Source organism: Anomaloglossus baeobatrachus, unplaced genomic scaffold (assembly GCF_048569485.1).
Source record: "Anomaloglossus baeobatrachus isolate aAnoBae1 unplaced genomic scaffold, aAnoBae1.hap1 Scaffold_2840, whole genome shotgun sequence".
Lineage (NCBI taxonomy): Eukaryota > Metazoa > Chordata > Amphibia > Anura > Aromobatidae > Anomaloglossus > Anomaloglossus baeobatrachus.
The window spans coordinates 62,073-74,396 of NW_027442309.1; the positions used below are offsets into that span (position 1 = coordinate 62,073).

A 12,324-nucleotide genomic window follows, 5' to 3' on the forward strand; every position below is an offset into this window, starting at 1 on the left:
CGACCCTGGAGTGAGTCTGAGCTTGCTGGCTTGGGACCCCGGCGAGCCTTGGGCTCTGTAGCACACCGTACCTTGCCCTTTCATACTTTCTGAGCATATTGCTCTATCCCGGCCTTCTGGCTAGGAAGGGAAATTTTTATAATCATGGTCGGAGGTCCGTTCAGCTTTGGGCTGAGAAACCAACACCCGGTTGGAGGTCCGGGTCAGCTTCGGCTGAGAAACCAACACCCGGTTTGAGGTCCGGGTCAGCTTCGGCTGAGAAACCAACACCCGGTTGGAGGTCCGGGTCAGCTTCGGCTGAGAAACCAACACCCGGTTGGAGGTCCGGGTCAGCTTCGGCTGAGAAACCAACACCCGGTTGGAGGTCCGGTTAGCCTTGGGCTGAGAAACTAACACCGGTTGACGGTCCGGGCAGTTTCGGCTGCGAAACCAACAACTAGTAGCTCTCTACTCCACTTGGGTAAGATGCCTGGGTGGACGCTGGGAGCAACGACAAGGCTCAACCAGGCTTCGGCTTGGGGGAGCACCGAAGATCCCTGACCCTTGCTGTGGCCTTCTGGCTCGGAGGGACGGGGTTGATTTTTGGGGACCCTCTCCTCACGGAAGGGTCCACACGAATCCTAGCCTTTGCACTGTTTTTGGTGTGACTTCGGTCATGCCTTTTTTGCGGTGCTTTGGAAAGCTTCATTAAATCAAAAATCTGTTCTTATCAGAACAAACTGAGCTAGCTACACTTGACGAGATACGATCAGGGAGACGAGCTCCGAAGCCCAGCCGAGACCGGAAGAGGGAGATCGGACGGAAGAAGAGCTTGGCAGAAAGAAGCAAGAAGACGAAGGCTCGGAGAAGACTTGGGGAGACCAGAGGAACTTCGAGGAGGAACACAGCGGGAGAAGACACCCGGAGAAGAATCCAAGATCCAGCTCCGGGAATTCAAGCAGGAACCAGCCATGGCAAGCAAGCCAGAGAAGGCAGCCAAGAAGGCTCAGGACCCAGGGACCTCCAGGAAGGCTCATCCAGAGGCTTCTTCGGCCCAAGAGGCCCCTACCTCCGACGCCAGCCAGCCGGAGGGAGCCCGGACGCCGCCTGAAAAGGCTCCAACCCTGGAGCCTTGGATGCGGCAGACGGTCGCCCTGAAGCTAAAGGCGGTGGATGGTAGGTTGCCGGACATGTCCAGCGACGTGTTCTGCAAGAAGATGATTCTGGATCAGGGCTTCTCCAGGGCGGAAACCCTGAGTGTCCAGACCTTCATGACTGGCATTTTTCTGGTAACCTTTGCCACGGTGAATGCCTGCAGGAGATACTGGGAGGCGATGAACGCAGCGATGCCGGACTCCCCTTTTCATTCTTTTTTAGGATCCTGTCCTATACAGAGGGATGAGAAGAGGATCACGGTCTCCATGCGGAACCCGCACACCCCAGGAAGAGACATCTCCACGTTCCTGGGACGTCTCTGCACAGTGGTGAGGGAGCCATCCCACATCCTTAACGGCAACGGATTCTGGACGGGTAAGTGGTCAGTAACCGTTCGACTCTACAGGGAACCAGCATCCGAGGATGGTCTCCAGCACCTGCCCCCGACATTCTCTCTGGGAAACTCCTTTGGTCTCATCTACTACCCGGACATGCCACACAACTGCAGGAAATGTGGCGGGAAAGGGCATTCGATGAAGACCTGCAAGGAGGACGCCTGCAGGGTTTGCCGGGTGACGGGACACAGCTCCAAGGACTGCCCAAAGAAGAAGACTTGCAACCTATGTGGACAGGCGGACCACCTTTACAAGGACTGCCCACAGCGGGAGAAATCCTGGGCAAGGGTTGCCGCGGTGACCCAGTATCGGGTAGTCGCAGCTTCGTCGACCAAGGCAGCTACGACCAAGGCCACAGAGGCCAAGGACAAGGCGGCCAAGAACCCGGCGACCGTGGCTCCAGCCGATGCCCCAGCAGCCACGGAGTCCAGGAAAAAGGGTAAGAAAACTGTTGCCCCCTCCCTGGTCCCCCCCCCTGTCACCCCTGTCCAAACCCCTCCCCCCCCGGCCAACCCTACTGAGGATTCCACTACCTCCACCTCATTTCCCTACTCCTCAGTTGGTCTCCTCACCCCCCCCCCAAAGCCCACTCTCCCTCCCCAGACCATGAGAGCAGAGGACCTCAGCACTCTTGCACTTTTCACCGAGGAGGATTTTCCAGCTCTTGTCTCCTCAGGTACAGGCCAAAGGAAAAGGAAGGTGGAAGATAGTCCTGTCGCAGAACCTTCCAAGCTGTTCATTGTGGATCCCAATCCACCCCAGGAAGAGGAGGATGGCCTCCTCCCAGAACCGGACGTGTTGGAGCAGATGGTGGAGTCCCTTGTGGCCGAAGAAGAAATGGAGGAGTCGGAAGCCACTGAGGCACCATCCCTGCTCGATCAGCTAGAAGAAGAGGGTCTGCTGGAGATACCCTTACCAGCAGGTGCCAAAGAGGAAGAACCGCCCGACCGGAGTGGTAACTAAGGCACACCGCCTGCGCTAACTTTCTCTTTCCTCCAATGACTGCTAACATTAACATCTTTTCCATTAATGTTAGGAGCATCAGAGACAAGTTCCGACGTCAGACAATTTTTGCGTTCCTTAACACTCAGTCTAGTGATGTATTTTTCCTGCAGGAATGCTCCCTTCCCTCCTCTAGGTCCTTCAACCATCTGGCCAGGGAGTGGACCCATGGCCCATCCTACTGGTCCGGCGGAGGCGACTGTAGGTCCGCGGGGGTCGCCGTGCTGATCAGGGGAAGCGCCTTCACATTGGACTCTGTTCAGGAAATCGTCTGCGGCAGGTTACTGCTCGTGGATGGCACCTGGGCGGGAGAACCTGTCAGGTTCATCAATGTGTACGCTTCTCCTGTGAAGAGCGATCGACTGGAGCTCCTCCAAGCCCTGCGCCCTCAGCTCGCTACCGCCAAGACGGTAGTGATGGCCGGGGATTTCAACTGCCCGATTGAGGAGGATGGACGCAGTTCTGGAACGGCTGCCAAGTTGGACGTCACATCCAAACTGCTCATTGAGATGGTGACCGAAGCCTCTCTTGTGGACGTTGTTGGCTCCATCGGACACGGATCCGTGAACTATTCATGGTGCCGATCCGATGGCTCGCTGCGTTCCAGGATTAACTTTGTGTTTACCTCTCGGGCGGTTGGGCGGAGTGGGCACTCGATGGTCCCCTGCTTCTTCTCTGACCACAGAGCCATTCACTTTCAAGGTGTGCTGGGCCATGGCTTCCCCATTGGCCCGGGCTCCTGGAAGCTGAACTGCTCTCTGCTGGAAAAGGGTGAGATTCTGGAGGAGCTTAGAGCTGCCTACTCCACGTGGCGGGCCTACAAGTCGGGCTTCCAGTCTGTTTCTGACTGGTGGGAATACGTTAAACTCGAGTTCCGTTTCTTCTTTCAGGCAAAGAGTCAACAACAGGCGTGTCTGAAGAGGAGGGACTTCAGGAGACTCCAGCGTGAGCTGCGTTCCCTGCAGGACCTTCTTCGATGCGGCTGGGACGTGAGAGAGGAGCTGGAGGAGACTAAGAGGAGCCTGAAAAGGCACTTCGAGGAGGAGTCCGAGCGAATTGTCTTCCGTTCCAAAGTGGAGAACCTGGAGAAGGGTGAGAAATGTAACTCGTTCTTTTTCAGGAAACTCCACGCCGGTCACACGCCCATGAATGAACTACGAGACGAGAGTGGAAGCATGCAACGCGGGAAAGAGAACGTGATGAAGGTCGTCAGCGACTTCTACAGCGAACTCTACGCCCGCAAGACTACTGACCCCGAGGCCGCCGATAAGTTCCTGTCAGGTATCACTAACCATCTTGACCCTGCAGACGCGGCGGCCATGGATGTTCCTCTGACGGTGGACGAGCTGCTCTCGGCCGCCAAATCCTTTAGTTCTGGCAGGACACCGGGCAGTGACGGCCTCCCAGCAGAGCTCTATGTAGCGCTGGGAGACCTAATCTGTCCGGACCTGTTAGGGCTGTATGAGGAGATGGTGGTGGAGGGCAGAATGCCTCCATCTCTGAGGGAAGGAATGGTCACGATCCTGTACAAGCGTAAAGGAGAAAGGTGCGACCTGAAGAATTGGCGTCCCATCACCCTTCTGAACGTCGACTACAAGATCCTGGCCAAGACGATGGCAACGAGATTGAAGACTGTTATCGGACGGATCATCCACCCGGATCAGACCTGCGGCATCCCCGGACGTCGCATCGCAGACAGCCTGGCTCTCATGCGGGACACGGTCGAGTACATCAAAGCCCGCCGGGTGCACGCAGCCCTGATCTCGTTGGATCAGGAAAAGGCCTTCGACCGTGTTTCCCATGAGTTCCTGGGCAAAGCTCTGCACAGGTTAGGTTTGGGTAACATGTTTTGCTTGTATGTCCAACTAATGTATTTTGATATTCACAGCTCGGTGTTGGTAAACGGCTGGAAGACTGACCCCTTCCCGGTCCTCTCAGGGGTCAGACAAGGCTGTCCTCTGTCACCTCTTCTTTTTGTTTGTGTTATAGAACTCTTTGCAGAGGCTATCCGGCGGAATGGAGAGATCAGAGGGATCACCGCACCAGGACCAGAACGCCTCGAGGTCAAGTGCTCGCTCTACATGGACGACGTGACCGTCTTCTGCGCGGACCGGCGCTCAGTCGACACCCTCGTCCAGACCTGTGAGACCTTCGGACGGGCTTCGGGAGCCAAAGTCAACTGCGGGAAGTCGGAAGCCATGCTCTTCGGGGACTGGCAGCCGGCCTCTTCCGCCCCCTTCCCTTTCAGCATCCAGCCGGATTTCATCAAGGTTCTTGGAGTCTGGTTCGGGAAGGAAGGAGCAGCCCTCAAGTCCTGGGAGGAACGCTTGACCAAGATCACCCAACGGATCGGTCTGTGGAGCCTCAGACGCCTCACCTGTGAGGGCAAAGCACTGGTCCTGCGTAACGAGGTACTGCCCGTGCTGCAGTACACGGCCCAGGCCTGGCCCCCCCTTGCCACCGTGTGCAGGGCCATTACCAGGACGGTGTTTCGTTTTGTCTGGGGATCCAAGATGGACAGAGTAAAGCGGAGCATCATGTACAAGGATCCTCGCAAGGGTGGGAAGGGCGTACCCGATATCCCCACCCTCCTGCGATCCTCCTTCGTATGTGACTGCGTTCGCCGAACTCTGCGAGTCAAGAGAGGTTCCGCGGGTGGGTCCATGTCTCGCTTCTTCCTGCTCCCCCTTTGGAGACGGTTAGGCTGGGACAAGTGGGACAGCTCCTTCCCCTACAACTGGACGACGCCATGGTTCTACGGAGACGTGGTTCGGTTTGTGAGGGAACACCAACTGGAGGGACTCAAGCCTGATTTGTGGAAGCCAAAGACTATCCACAAACTCATCAGAGCCAAGGACGAAATGGAGAACATTCCAGGACTTCATCACGACACACTGGAGACTGTTTGGACAAACGTGTCATCGGCTGGATTGACCAACGGGCACAAGGACTTGTCATGGATGGCGATACAGGGCGGACTGCCCGTCCGGTCATTCATGCACGCCCGGAACCTGTGCAAAACCCGGTACTGCCCAAGGTGCCCCTTCGTGGAGGAAACATCGCTGCACGCCTTTTGGGACTGCCGTTTCGCACAGCGCCTGTTGGTTGCCCTGGAGGATGACCTGAGGAACTCCGTCCCCAGAGGGAGCCTATCGTACCATTCCGTACTTTATGGACTCTTCCCTGGGACTCACACCGTTGGAGCCATCCAGGAGGCTTGGCGCCTTATGAACTGCTTTAAGGACGCTATTTGGGTCGCCAGGAACCGGCTCATCTTGAAGAGGGAGAGGATGTCTATCCAGGATTGCCGCAGGCTGATCCACAGCCTGCTCAGAGACTATTCCATCATGGACAGTCCGGACGACAACGCCGAGGAGGAGGTTTAAACCTCTTCAATGCCCCCTCCCTCCTTTTTCCCGTTATGTGCGTCTTTCAATAAAGCTTCGGGCCTGTGATTTCCCCACCCTATCCCCCTTTTCCCCTACCCCCACCCCCCAATCGCCGGTTCGTCGTTATTTATTGTCTAACTTTTTCTTTCAGCTTGAGTGTTATGGATAGCATAGGAGCGTGATGTATAGTTTAGTGAGTCGTACTCTATGGCTATGTAAGAATGATTGTATATTTCTGTGTGTACGGGGCTGCGGCACTGTACACGGTTTGTTACCTTTTTGTGAGTAGTGCATGATAATAAAGATGCTGTTAAATCAAAATCTGTTCTTATCAGTTTAATATCTGATACGTCCCCTATCTGGGGACCATATATTAAATGGATTTTTAGAACAGGGAGATGGAAAAAGAGCTTGCTCTGTCCACTCCACGCATTGACCTGGTATTGCAGTACCTCCAGGAACGGTGCACCCCTTCTTAACCCAGTTTCCAAAAGCAGAACTCAATTCACCTGATTCATATTAGCCCGATTTAATGAATTGGAAGAAAGCATACGTCTTCATATGCACCTCAATTTGGCCCATTCACTTTTCACACTTCCTCCTTTTGTTTTTTATCTTTCACACTTTTGACTTTCTTTATTCATCCAAATAGCAAACTCATCACCACTCAACCTGACCAACTCGGCTATGTCCCCGTGCTGCAGTTCTCTGTCTTATCTAGATCATTTGCAATTGAATGGAATAGATCCCTTTTGGACAAAGTGGATTCACCTGCTGCTGCAGTGACCACAGGTGTGATAACATCTAGAATTGGCATCTGGTGCGATCTCTCCGCTTCCACTCCAAAGAAAGTTACCTGTTTATTCCTATCATGCATTGGTTTTTGGGGTTTTCTTTGAGTAATGATGATCTCTTTAGTAGTCTGTTGGCGCCCTCTCCTGGAGGAATAGTTTGCTTGCTCTTGGACATTCTAAAAGAGAGGTCATGATAGACATTGAGCTTCTGAGCTCAATTGGGGACAGTCATGGGTGATGAATGTTTGCAACCTACTGCGAAGCCTCATACCGCAATATAAGGAACGTCAAATACTAAGAAAGGGCGGCCTATGAAAGAATTACTACTTTCAATAAGTACACTTAAACGGCTAATTGGGAATAGAAAAACTGTAAAAAGCCCTCTGAGAAAGCCCCCCTCTAACCTTTGATAGTAAGCTTTTCTGTAGTCTGCCTGTTGATGTATTTTCCGTTTGAACTGTGCACAACATGAAGAGACGGAACACTGGCGGCTTGTCACAATGCCCCCCGATGACATCACAATAGCGCTGCTGCCTAGAAAACAAGCTGCGCAGAAGAAGTTGTTCTTTGGGTGGGAGGGTGGGCTAGTGGAAGGAGGGGGCAATCTCTTTTTTTCCCGGGTGGTAGGGGGATGACAGGAGAAGGGAAGCGGGTGGTGAGAAAGGTACAGAGGGCAGGGTTTGGGGGCTGGGAAGGAAAGGGAAAAGATTAGGGTTTGGGGATGATGAAAGGGCTTTCTACGGGTAAGGATGGCAAAGGGTGGCAGTGACGGAAAGTCAGGCAACCTGTCCTGTCCGTCTTTTTGTATCGTGAATTGGAAAGACTGCAAGGGGGAGGGGAGTTGCTTGCGCCCTAAAGGAGGAGTTATTCAGATTCATTGCAGTGGGCGGCGGCTGCAAAACGCACCATTCTTCTTGTTTTGGCTCTGCAAAGCAGCCTTTTCAAGGGTTGGCTTGGGTGACAAAATGTCTTGTGTAGGCGTGGGTTTGTCTCCCTCTCGCTCTCTCTCCCTAAGATGTGTCCGGCATAGGCCAGGGTGCCACTCGAGGCCCAAACCAATTCTGGTTATCGCTTCTCGGCCTTTTGGCTAAGATCAAGTGTAGTATCTGTTCTTATCAGTTTAATATCTGATACGTCCCCTATCTGGGGACCATATATTAAATGGATTTTTAGAACAGGGAGATGGAAAAAGAGCTTGCTCTGTCCACTCCACGCATTGACCTGGTATTGCAGTACCTCCAGGAACGGTGCACCCCTTCTTAACCCAGTTTCCAAAAGCAGAACTCAATTCACCTGATTCATATTAGCCCGATTTAATGAATTGGAAGAAAGCATACGTCTTCATATGCACCTCAATTTGGCCCATTCACTTTTCACACTTCCTCCTTTTGTTTTTTATCTTTCACACTTTTGACTTTCTTTATTCATCCAAATAGCAAACTCATCACCACTCAACCTGACCAACTCGGCTATGTCCCCGTGCTGCAGTTCTCTGTCTTATCTAGATCATTTGCAATTGAATGGAATAGATCCCTTTTGGACAAAGTGGATTCACCTGCTGCTGCAGTGACCACAGGTGTGATAACATCTAGAATTGGCATCTGGTGCGATCTCTCCGCTTCCACTCCAAAGAAAGTTACCTGTTTATTCCTATCATGCATTGGTTTTTGGGGTTTTCTTTGAGTAATGATGATCTCTTTAGTAGTCTGTTGGCGCCCTCTCCTGGAGGAATAGTTTGCTTGCTCTTGGACATTCTAAAAGAGAGGTCATGATAGACATTGAGCTTCTGAGCTCAATTGGGGACAGTCATGGGTGATGAATGTTTGCAACCTACTGCGAAGCCTCATACCGCAATATAAGGAACGTCAAATACTAAGAAAGGGCGGCCTATGAAAGAATTACTACTTTCAATAAGTACACTTAAACGGCTAATTGGGAATAGAAAAACTGTAAAAAGCCCTCTGAGAAAGCCCCCCTCTAACCTTTGATAGTAAGCTTTTCTGTAGTCTGCCTGTTGATGTATTTTCCGTTTGAACTGTGCACAACATGAAGAGACGGAACACTGGCGGCTTGTCACAATGCCCCCCGATGACATCACAATAGCGCTGCTGCCTAGAAAACAAGCTGCGCAGAAGAAGTTGTTCTTTGGGTGGGAGGGTGGGCTAGTGGAAGGAGGGGGCAATCTCTTTTTTTCCCGGGTGGTAGGGGGATGACAGGAGAAGGGAAGCGGGTGGTGAGAAAGGTACAGAGGGCAGGGTTTGGGGGCTGGGAAGGAAAGGGAAAAGATTAGGGTTTGGGGATGATGAAAGGGCTTTCTACGGGTAAGGATGGCAAAGGGTGGCAGTGACGGAAAGTCAGGCAACCTGTCCTGTCCGTCTTTTTGTATCGTGAATTGGAAAGACTGCAAGGGGGAGGGGAGTTGCTTGCGCCCTAAAGGAGGAGTTATTCAGATTCATTGCAGTGGGCGGCGGCTGCAAAACGCACCATTCTTCTTGTTTTGGCTCTGCAAAGCAGCCTTTTCAAGGGTTGGCTTGGGTGACAAAATGTCTTGTGTAGGCGTGGGTTTGTCTCCCTCTCGCTCTCTCTCCCTAAGATGTGTCCGGCATAGGCCAGGGTGCCACTCGAGGCCCAAACCAATTCTGGTTATCGCTTCTCGGCCTTTTGGCTAAGATCAAGTGTAGTATCTGTTCTTATCAGTTTAATATCTGATACGTCCCCTATCTGGGGACCATATATTAAATGGATTTTTAGAACAGGGAGATGGAAAAAGAGCTTGCTCTGTCCACTCCACGCATTGACCTGGTATTGCAGTACCTCCAGGAACGGTGCACCCCTTCTTAACCCAGTTTCCAAAAGCAGAACTCAATTCACCTGATTCATATTAGCCCGATTTAATGAATTGGAAGAAAGCATACGTCTTCATATGCACCTCAATTTGGCCCATTCACTTTTCACACTTCCTCCTTTTGTTTTTTATCTTTCACACTTTTGACTTTCTTTATTCATCCAAATAGCAAACTCATCACCACTCAACCTGACCAACTCGGCTATGTCCCCGTGCTGCAGTTCTCTGTCTTATCTAGATCATTTGCAATTGAATGGAATAGATCCCTTTTGGACAAAGTGGATTCACCTGCTGCTGCAGTGACCACAGGTGTGATAACATCTAGAATTGGCATCTGGTGCGATCTCTCCGCTTCCACTCCAAAGAAAGTTACCTGTTTATTCCTATCATGCATTGGTTTTTGGGGTTTTCTTTGAGTAATGATGATCTCTTTAGTAGTCTGTTGGCGCCCTCTCCTGGAGGAATAGTTTGCTTGCTCTTGGACATTCTAAAAGAGAGGTCATGATAGACATTGAGCTTCTGAGCTCAATTGGGGACAGTCATGGGTGATGAATGTTTGCAACCTACTGCGAAGCCTCATACCGCAATATAAGGAACGTCAAATACTAAGAAAGGGCGGCCTATGAAAGAATTACTACTTTCAATAAGTACACTTAAACGGCTAATTGGGAATAGAAAAACTGTAAAAAGCCCTCTGAGAAAGCCCCCCTCTAACCTTTGATAGTAAGCTTTTCTGTAGTCTGCCTGTTGATGTATTTTCCGTTTGAACTGTGCACAACATGAAGAGACGGAACACTGGCGGCTTGTCACAATGCCCCCCGATGACATCACAATAGCGCTGCTGCCTAGAAAACAAGCTGCGCAGAAGAAGTTGTTCTTTGGGTGGGAGGGTGGGCTAGTGGAAGGAGGGGGCAATCTCTTTTTTTCCCGGGTGGTAGGGGGATGACAGGAGAAGGGAAGCGGGTGGTGAGAAAGGTACAGAGGGCAGGGTTTGGGGGCTGGGAAGGAAAGGGAAAAGATTAGGGTTTGGGGATGATGAAAGGGCTTTCTACGGGTAAGGATGGCAAAGGGTGGCAGTGACGGAAAGTCAGGCAACCTGTCCTGTCCGTCTTTTTGTATCGTGAATTGGAAAGACTGCAAGGGGGAGGGGAGTTGCTTGCGCCCTAAAGGAGGAGTTATTCAGATTCATTGCAGTGGGCGGCGGCTGCAAAACGCACCATTCTTCTTGTTTTGGCTCTGCAAAGCAGCCTTTTCAAGGGTTGGCTTGGGTGACAAAATGTCTTGTGTAGGCGTGGGTTTGTCTCCCTCTCGCTCTCTCTCCCTAAGATGTGTCCGGCATAGGCCAGGGTGCCACTCGAGGCCCAAACCAATTCTGGTTATCGCTTCTCGGCCTTTTGGCTAAGATCAAGTGTAGTATCTGTTCTTATCAGTTTAATATCTGATACGTCCCCTATCTGGGGACCATATATTAAATGGATTTTTAGAACAGGGAGATGGAAAAAGAGCTTGCTCTGTCCACTCCACGCATTGACCTGGTATTGCAGTACCTCCAGGAACGGTGCACCCCTTCTTAACCCAGTTTCCAAAAGCAGAACTCAATTCACCTGATTCATATTAGCCCGATTTAATGAATTGGAAGAAAGCATACGTCTTCATATGCACCTCAATTTGGCCCATTCACTTTTCACACTTCCTCCTTTTGTTTTTTATCTTTCACACTTTTGACTTTCTTTATTCATCCAAATAGCAAACTCATCACCACTCAACCTGACCAACTCGGCTATGTCCCCGTGCTGCAGTTCTCTGTCTTATCTAGATCATTTGCAATTGAATGGAATAGATCCCTTTTGGACAAAGTGGATTCACCTGCTGCTGCAGTGACCACAGGTGTGATAACATCTAGAATTGGCATCTGGTGCGATCTCTCCGCTTCCACTCCAAAGAAAGTTACCTGTTTATTCCTATCATGCATTGGTTTTTGGGGTTTTCTTTGAGTAATGATGATCTCTTTAGTAGTCTGTTGGCGCCCTCTCCTGGAGGAATAGTTTGCTTGCTCTTGGACATTCTAAAAGAGAGGTCATGATAGACATTGAGCTTCTGAGCTCAATTGGGGACAGTCATGGGTGATGAATGTTTGCAACCTACTGCGAAGCCTCATACCGCAATATAAGGAACGTCAAATACTAAGAAAGGGCGGCCTATGAAAGAATTACTACTTTCAATAAGTACACTTAAACGGCTAATTGGGAATAGAAAAACTGTAAAAAGCCCTCTGAGAAAGCCCCCCTCTAACCTTTGATAGTAAGCTTTTCTGTAGTCTGCCTGTTGATGTATTTTCCGTTTGAACTGTGCACAACATGAAGAGACGGAACACTGGCGGCTTGTCACAATGCCCCCCGATGACATCACAATAGCGCTGCTGCCTAGAAAACAAGCTGCGCAGAAGAAGTTGTTCTTTGGGTGGGAGGGTGGGCTAGTGGAAGGAGGGGGCAATCTCTTTTTTTCCCGGGTGGTAGGGGGATGACAGGAGAAGGGAAGCGGGTGGTGAGAAAGGTACAGAGGGCAGGGTTTGGGGGCTGGGAAGGAAAGGGAAAAGATTAGGGTTTGGGGATGATGAAAGGGCTTTCTACGGGTAAGGATGGCAAAGGGTGGCAGTGACGGAAAGTCAGGCAACCTGTCCTGTCCGTCTTTTTGTATCGTGAATTGGAAAGACTGCAAGGGGGAGGGGAGTTGCTTGCGCCCTAAAGGAGGAGTTATTCAGATTC

General features: G+C 51.2%; 3 non-coding genes and 1 pseudogene across 3 annotated transcripts; all 4 read left to right on the plus strand.

The window, feature by feature from the left end:
* Nucleotides 1-6,191: 6,191 nt before the first annotated feature.
* On the plus strand, nt 6,192-6,394 carry LOC142266274 (U2 spliceosomal RNA; annotated as a pseudogene).
* Nucleotides 6,395-7,781: 1,387 nt separating this feature from the next.
* Nucleotides 7,782-7,972, plus strand: LOC142266321 (U2 spliceosomal RNA). Its single transcript, XR_012732424.1, has one exon. It is a non-coding gene; the product is annotated as a U2 spliceosomal RNA (small nuclear RNA).
* A 1,387-nt stretch (nt 7,973-9,359) lies between these two features.
* On the plus strand, nt 9,360-9,550 carry LOC142266322 (U2 spliceosomal RNA). Its single transcript, XR_012732425.1, has one exon. It is a non-coding gene; the product is annotated as a U2 spliceosomal RNA (small nuclear RNA).
* Nucleotides 9,551-10,937: 1,387 nt separating this feature from the next.
* Nucleotides 10,938-11,128, plus strand: LOC142266323 (U2 spliceosomal RNA). Its single transcript, XR_012732426.1, has one exon. It is a non-coding gene; the product is annotated as a U2 spliceosomal RNA (small nuclear RNA).
* The last annotated feature ends 1,196 nt before the right edge of the window (nt 11,129-12,324 follow it).